A 7744-nucleotide genomic window follows, 5' to 3' on the forward strand; every position below is an offset into this window, starting at 1 on the left:
TGCTCGATATACTAAGTCGAAGTCCGTTCGTTTGTTTCTAGGATATCGGTTACTAATTTTTCTACAATACATGCTAGCGACCTGAAACCTTTTTTATCGCATCGAGCGCGTCAAATGACGCCGGAAACGGATGTTTTTGTTTCAACATTGCTTGATATACGAAGTCGAAGTTCGTTTGTTTGTTCCTTGGATATCGGTTAGAAACTTTTTTACTATGCATGCTAGCGATCTAAAACTTGTTTTATCGCATTCAGCGCGTCAAATTACGATAGAAACGGCCGTCTTTGTTTTGATTTAGCTCGATATACAAAGTCGAAGTCCGTTTGTTCCTTTTAGGATCTCGGTCGAAAACTCTTCTACTATACATGCTAGCGACCTGAAACTCGCTGTATTGCATTCAGCGCGTCAAATTACGCCAAAAACGGCCGTCTTCATTCCGATATTGCTCGATATACGGAGTCGAAATCCCTTTGTTCGTTTCTTGGACATCGGTTGGTAACTTTTTTACTGTACATGCTAGCGACCTCAATCTTGTTTTATCGCATTTAGCGCGTCAAATTACGACGGAAACGGATGTCTTTGTTTTGATATAGCCTGATACACGAAGTTGGAGTCCGTTTGTTTGTTTCGTGGATCTCGGTTGATTACTTTTATCCTATACATGCCAGCGACCTGTCACTTGTTTTATCGCATATAGCGCGTCAAATTACGACAGAAGCGGCCGTTTTTGTTTCAATATAGCTCGATACACGAAGTCTGAGTCCGTTTGTTTGTTCCTTGGATCTCGGTTGATACTTTTTCTTCTATTCATGCTGGCGACCTGAACCTTGTTTCGTCGTATTTAGGGCGTCAAAATACAGCAGAAACGGCCCCCTTTGTTTAGATATAGCTTGCCGTACAAAGCTGGAACCCGTTTGTTTGTTTCTTAAGTATCGGTTGGTGACTTTTTTAGTATACATGCTAGCGACCTGAAACTTGTTTTAATCTATTTGACGTGTCAAATTACGCTGTAAACGGGACTCTTTGTTCTGATCCAGCTCGAAATAGTAAGCCAAGATCCGATTGTTTGTTTCGTGGTTATCGGGTGATAACTTTTTTCATACATGCTAGCAAACTAAAACTTGTTTCGATGTCTTTGACGCGTCAAATGACGCCGTAAACGGCCGTCATTATTACGATACAGTTTGGAACGAAAAGTCGAGATCCGTTTGTTTGTTTCTTGGATATTACGTGATAAGTTCTCTTTTGTACACGCTAGCGACATGAAACTAGTTAGATTGTATTACGGGCGTCAAAATACGCCCAAAACACCCTTAATTTTTTCCACATAGCTCGGAATAAAGTAACATAATGCGTTCGTTGATATCTTGGATATCGGGCGATAACTCCATTTTTATCAAAGCTAGCGATCTAAACCTTGTTTCTTTGTATTCAGCGTGTCAGAATTGGAATGAATACAATCATACAAGTTTTCAGTCGCTTGCATGTATAGAAGAAAAGTCATCACGTGATATCCAAGAAAGAAACGAACGGACCCCGATTTCCTATTCTGAGCTATATCGACAAAAAAGGTCCATTTCCGGCGTACTTCGCCCGCTGAATACAATTAAACAATTTTCAGGTCACGAGCATGTATAGAAAAAAAGTTATTCGCCGATATCCAAGAAACAAGCAAACGCACCTCGACTTCCTAGTCTGAGCTCAATTAGGGAAAAAAGGGCTACTTTCGGCGTATTTTCACGCGCTGAACACGATGAAACAAGTTTCAGGTAGCAAGCATGTATAGGAAAGAAGTTATTCCCCAATATCCAAGAAACAAACAAACGGACCTTGACTTTCTAATTTGAGCTATATCAGAAAAAAGACGGCTATTTCCGGCGTATTTTGACGCGCTGAACACGATGAGTCAAAGTTGCACATAGTTAGCATGTATAGAAGGAAAGTTATCCCGTGATATCTAGGGAACAAAATATCGGATCTTGACTGTCTATTCTGAGCTATATTCAAATAAGAAGGGCTATTTCCGGCGTATTTTGACGCGCTGAATACGGTGGCTATGAAAGTCGAATTCCGCTAAAAAGTGTGTAACAACTCACCTGCCGAAGCATCTAGCCCTGGAAACGGATGGCGCTCAAGCGTCACGCTTATGATCGGCCGTCAGCGGCATACGAGGCGGCCAAGGCCATCATGAAGCCCTGACGAGTAGAAGGGACGCGGCGGTGTGCGCAGAAGGGTCTGGGCGTAAGCCTGCCTGGAGCCGCTGTCGGTGCAGATCTTGGTGGTAGTAGCAAATACTCCAGCGAGGCCCTGGAGGACTGACGTGGAGAAGGGTTTCGTGTGAACAGCCGTTGCACACGAGTCAGTCGATCCTAAGCCCTAGGAGAAATCCGATGACGATGCTGGTGTATTTCTATGCCAATTTCTTCACGTTGACATTCAGAGCACTGGGCAGAAGTCACATTGCGTCAACACCCGCTAGGGCCATCGCAATGCTTTGTTTCAATTAGACAGTCGGATTCCCCCAGTCCGTGCCAGTTCTGAGCTGACCGTTGAATGGCGGCCGAAGAGGACGACGGCAACGGCGAACCGCCGCCGAAGCCTGGCAGCAAGGAAGATCCGCGGGAGGCCAAGGCACGGGACCGAGCTCGGATCCGGTATAACCATCACCTCGCCCAGGCCCGGCACGTCAGCCAAACCCGCTTCCCGACCAAGCCCGACACGCCCCGATCCTTAGAGCCAATCCTTATTCCGAAGTTACGGATCCAATTTGCCGACTTCCCTTACCTACATTAGTCTATCGACTAGAGGCTCTTCACCTCGGAGACCTGCTGCGGATATGGGTACGAACCGGCGCGAGACCTCCACGTGGCCCTCTCCTGGATTTTCAAGGTCCGAGGGGAAGATCCGGACACCGCCGCAACTGCGGTGCTTTTCGCGTTCCAAACCCTATCTCCCTGCTAGAGGATTCCAGGGAATTCGAACGCTTATACAGAAAAGAAAACTCTTTTCGGATCTCCCGACGGCGTCTCCAGGTCTTTTTGGGTTACCCCGACGAACTCTCTTGCGAGGGCCCGACTTGTAAACGGTTCCGCTGCCGGGTTCCGGAATAGGAACCGGATTCCCTTTCGCCCGACGGGTGTGTCACATTTCAAACCGCGCCCGCCCACGCGTCGAACGCGTTCCGACGGGCGTGTCAGGCATAGAAATACACCAACATCGTGATCGGATTTCTCCTAGGGCTTAGGATCGACTGACTCGTGTGCAACGGCTGTTCACACGAAACCCTTCTCCACGTCAGTCCTCCAGGGCCTCGCTGGAGTATTTGCTACTACCACCAAGATCTGCACCGACGGCGGCTCCAGGCAGGCTCACGCCCAGACCCTTCTGCGCACACCGCCGCGACCCTCCTACTCGTCAGGGCTTCATGACGGCCTAGGCCGCCTCGTATGCCGCTGACGGCCGAGTATAGGCGCGACGCTTCAGCGCCATCCATTTTCAGGGCTAGTTGCTTCGGCAGGTGAGTTGTTACACACTCCTTAGCGGATTCCGACTTCCATGGCCACCGTCCTGCTGTCTTAAGCAACCAACGCCTTTCATGGTATCCCATAAGCGTCGACTTTGGCGCCTTAACTCGGCGTTTGGTTAATCCCACAGCGCCAGTTCTGCTTATCAAAAGTGGCCCACTTGGCACTCTGATCCGAGATCTCGTGGCTTCATAGTTCAAGCAAGCCAGAGATCTCACCCATTTAAAGTTTGAGAATAGGTTGAGGTCGTTTCGGCCCCAAGGCCTCTAATCATTCGCTTTACCGGATGAGACTCGTGTACGTTTTGTACGCGAGTGCCAGCTATCCTGAGGGAAACTTCGGAGGGAACCAGCTACTAGATGGTTCGATTAGTCCTTCGCCCCTATACCCAGTTCCGACGATCGATTTGCACGTCAGAATCGCTACGGACCTCCATCAGGGTTTCCCCTGACTTCGTCCTGACCAGGCATAGTTCACCATCTTTCGGGTCCCAACGTGTACGCTCTGGGTGCGCCTCTTCTCGCGATGAGAACGAGACGCCCCGGGAGTGCGGGGCCGCATCGTGACGCGGCCCATCCTCCCTCGGTCAGCGCTGGGCTGACCTTTACTTTCATTTCGCCTTTAGGTTTGCTCGTCCCAATGACTCGCGCACATGTTAGACTCCTTGGTCCGTGTTGCAAGACGGGTCCTGAAAGTACCCAAAGCAATAGCGTCGCCGACCGGTATGTGATAATTCAAACGAGCCAGCCAGAGGACACCGCCAGCCAACAGCTGGCCAGGCCCGGGGACGGCGCTAGGTCCGACCACCGGGAATCGCTGACCGCGCTTGCGGCGGGCCCGACGCAGTTCAATGCGGCTCCATACCGTGCGGGTACCGCCGGGCAGCCGGACGGGCAACCGGGGGTCTGCCCCGACGCGAACGCCGAGACAGGCAGCCGACCGGGCCTTAGACCGACACCCAACGGGTCGCGACGTCCTACTAGGGGAGAAGTGCACGCCGGCGCCGCCGGACATTGCACCGTGACCGAGTGCCGTGGACGCGAGGTCCCGACATCACGAGCCGCGGCGAAGCCTGCGTCGCTGACGATGAATCTCCCCGTTCGATCTTTCGGGTTTCTCAGGTTTACCCCTGAACGGTTTCACGTACTCTTGAACTCTCTCTTCAAAGTTCTTTTCAACTTTCCCTCACGGTACTTGTTCGCTATCGGTCTCGTGGTCATATTTAGCCTTAGATGGAGTTTACCACCCACTTAGAGCTGCACTCTCAAGCAACCCGACTCTGAGGAGAGATCCTCCCGTGGCGTGTCCCGGTCACTACGGGCCTGGCACCCTCTGCGGGTAAGTGGCCCCATTCAAGATGGACTTGGACGCGGGCCGACGCCCCGGGATAAGTGGATCCTCCCAAACACTACATTTCCCGGCGGCAGGACCGCGGGATTCAGTGCTGGGCTGTTTCCTGTTCGCTCGCCGCTACTGAGGAAATCCTAGTTAGTTTCTTTTCCTCCGCTTAGTAATATGCTTAAATTCAGCGGGTAGTCTCGCCTGCTCTGAGGTCGTCGTGATTATCACTGTACTTCGACGTGGTAACGGCGGTTAAGCACGGACACGCGAGGACGGCAATATAAAATCAGTCACGGAAACGACCGGAACACGGCTCCCCCCTGCGGGCAAAGCGACGTTCGCGGAATTCGTTAGCATGAGCGGCGACCGGCCGCGCGGTGAAAGGTCGGTGTCGCCGTGCCGGATTCGTTCGTTCTCTCGCCCACTATTGCTAGCACCGAGAACGTGACGAACGGCAGCGACAGCTCGACCCCGCGATCAGCGGTGACGCGTCGTAACCGTGACATACGTGTTCGTTTGAGGCAACGCCATCCGTTGACGCGCGGCTGGCGCGCGACACGGACGGTGAGAACCCAGTCATTCGCTCGTGTGTACAGGGAAACTCCGTGCCTACAGAGCAGTGTATCGTTGTGAAACGACCCTCAGCCAGGCGTGGTCCGGGAATTGTATCCGTGGACCGCAATGTGCGTTCGAAATGTCGATGTTCATGTGTCCTGCAGTTCACAAGTTGACGCGCAATTAGCTGCGTTCTTCATCGACCCACGAGCCAAGTGATCCACCGTTCAGGGTAATCATATGTGAATTTCGCATGTATGTGCGTAATTACGGTTGTTACCGGCCTTCTGTGATAGTTTGTATATAACGCGGCGCCGCGTGCTTCGGCCCTCGCGCGGAGAACCGCGCGCGGGAGGAACGGGCGCCGCGCGTCACTTTTCGATTTGTACGATACGTTCAAGAGTTTTTCGTGGGGCCGGCACCCCGCCGACCCAGGGAGCCGGCGCATCGCCTTTTCGCCGATCTTGCCGAGGATTTTCACGAAATTCATGCCTCGTACCGGCATCCGCGACCGGCGCATTGCCTTTCGTTGGAACGGGACGAACGTCAAGTACTACGCCGGTCACGCTACCTGGGAACTCCTGGAGCCGGCGCGTCGCCTTTTCGCCGATCTTATCGAGGATTTTCACGAAATTCATGCCTCGTACCGGCATCCGCGATCGGCGCATTGCCTTTCGTTGAAACGGGACGAACGTCAAGTACTACGCCGGTCACGCTACCTGGGAACTCCTGGAGCCGGCGCGTCGCCTTTCCGCCGACGGGGGCCGAGGATTTTTACAAAATTCCGGCCTCGAACCGACAGCCGCGACCGGCGCATTGCCTTTCGGTGGATCGGGACGAACGTACAGTTCTTCGCCGGCCCGGCCCACTTCCGACGCCCAGAACCGGCGCATCGCCTTACCGTCGGACGTGGCGGGGACTCTAAGAAATTTCGGCCCCGTACAGTCGAATCTCGCCGGCGCATCGCCTTTCGGTAGATCGGGACGAATGTGAGTTTTTCGCCGGGCCGGCTCCCCGCCGACCGGGCCTAGGACATTTCGGTATTCTGGCCTCGTACAGTCGAATCTCGCCGCGCATCGCCTTTCGGTAGATCGGGACGAGTGCGAGTTTTTCGTGGGGCCGGCACCCCGCCGACCCAGGGAGCCGGCGCATCGCCTTATCCGCCGACCGGGCCTAGGACATTTCGGTATTCCGGCCTCGTGCCGTCAAAATCTCGCCGGCGCGTTGCCTTTCGGTCGATCGGTACGAAACCAAGTTTTCCGCCGAACGGGCCAAGGACATTTCGGTATTCCGGCCTCGTGCCGTGAAATCTCGCCGGCGCGTTTCCCTCACTGTATACCCGACAGAAACGAAGTTTTTCGCCGGCCCGGCTCCCAGCCGACTCCGTAAGCCGGCGCATCGCCTTTCCCGGTCGGCCGGTGGGAGGATTTTTCACAAGTCCGGCCCCCCGTACCGAGGACGGGAACCGGGGCGTTGCCCCATCGTTCGATCCGGACGAGAGCAAGTCTTTCCCCGGCCGACACCAGGAGCCGGCGCATCGCCATTCGTACGAAGGGGACGAAAATTTTCAAAACTCCTTTCGGCCGTCACGAAAATCCCGACAAGTCCCGCCGTCCCGCGTTCGGTCGATCGTTGAGTCCCGGGCCGGCGGTCCGTCGTCGCCCGGGCCACGTTACCCCTTCACGCGCATCGCCTCCTCTACCGCCCGGGACGAAAGTATTCCCATCTCGCCGGCCGGACCGCCGCTGACGGGAGAGGTTCCATTCCGCCGGCCGGCGACTCGTCGATCGAACGGTTTCCCTCGCGGACGGGGACCCTCCGACCGGGCGCGCATTGCCTTTCCCCGGCCCGGGACGAAAAAAATTATCACACAGTTGCGCACAGACCGAAGGGCGGTCCCAACCTCGCGTTTCAACACAGGGCAACCGGGGACGGGCACTTTATTTTAATTTTTTTCTAAGTCCCCGGACTCGCATTGCCAACGTCCCCGTTGTGAGAACCGCCGGTACGCCCGCGACTCGTCCAGCAGGACGAGCAACGCGTCGCGTCACCCGGACTCTCCGTTGTCTCCGCGCGTAACGCGACGCGGTGTACGGAACACCGGGTCGCGAGACGCGATACTGGGGCCTCGTCTAACCGACAAGACGAATCCCCGAGCCAAGGGCTGAGTCTCAACAGATCGCAGCGTGGTAACTGCTCTACCGAGTACAACACCCCGCCAGGTACCTAAGTCGTCTACAGACGATTCCGAGTCTCGACATCGAATGGTATTTTATACCCCGTCACATGGTTTGAATATCGCTCTCCTAATTTTCAGAATGTCG

The 7744-nt window shown here is 54.3% G+C and overlaps 1 non-coding gene across 1 annotated transcript; it reads right to left on the reverse strand.

Moving 5' to 3' along the window:
• Positions 1-5500: 5500 nt before the first annotated feature.
• On the reverse strand, positions 5501-5655 carry LOC124410111. The gene has a single exon (XR_006929570.1). It is a non-coding gene; the product is annotated as a 5.8S ribosomal RNA (ribosomal RNA).
• Between the last annotated feature and the right edge of the window lie 2089 nt (positions 5656-7744).

This window comes from Diprion similis, chromosome 8 (assembly GCF_021155765.1).
Source record: "Diprion similis isolate iyDipSimi1 chromosome 8, iyDipSimi1.1, whole genome shotgun sequence".
NCBI classification, from domain to species: domain Eukaryota; kingdom Metazoa; phylum Arthropoda; class Insecta; order Hymenoptera; family Diprionidae; genus Diprion; species Diprion similis.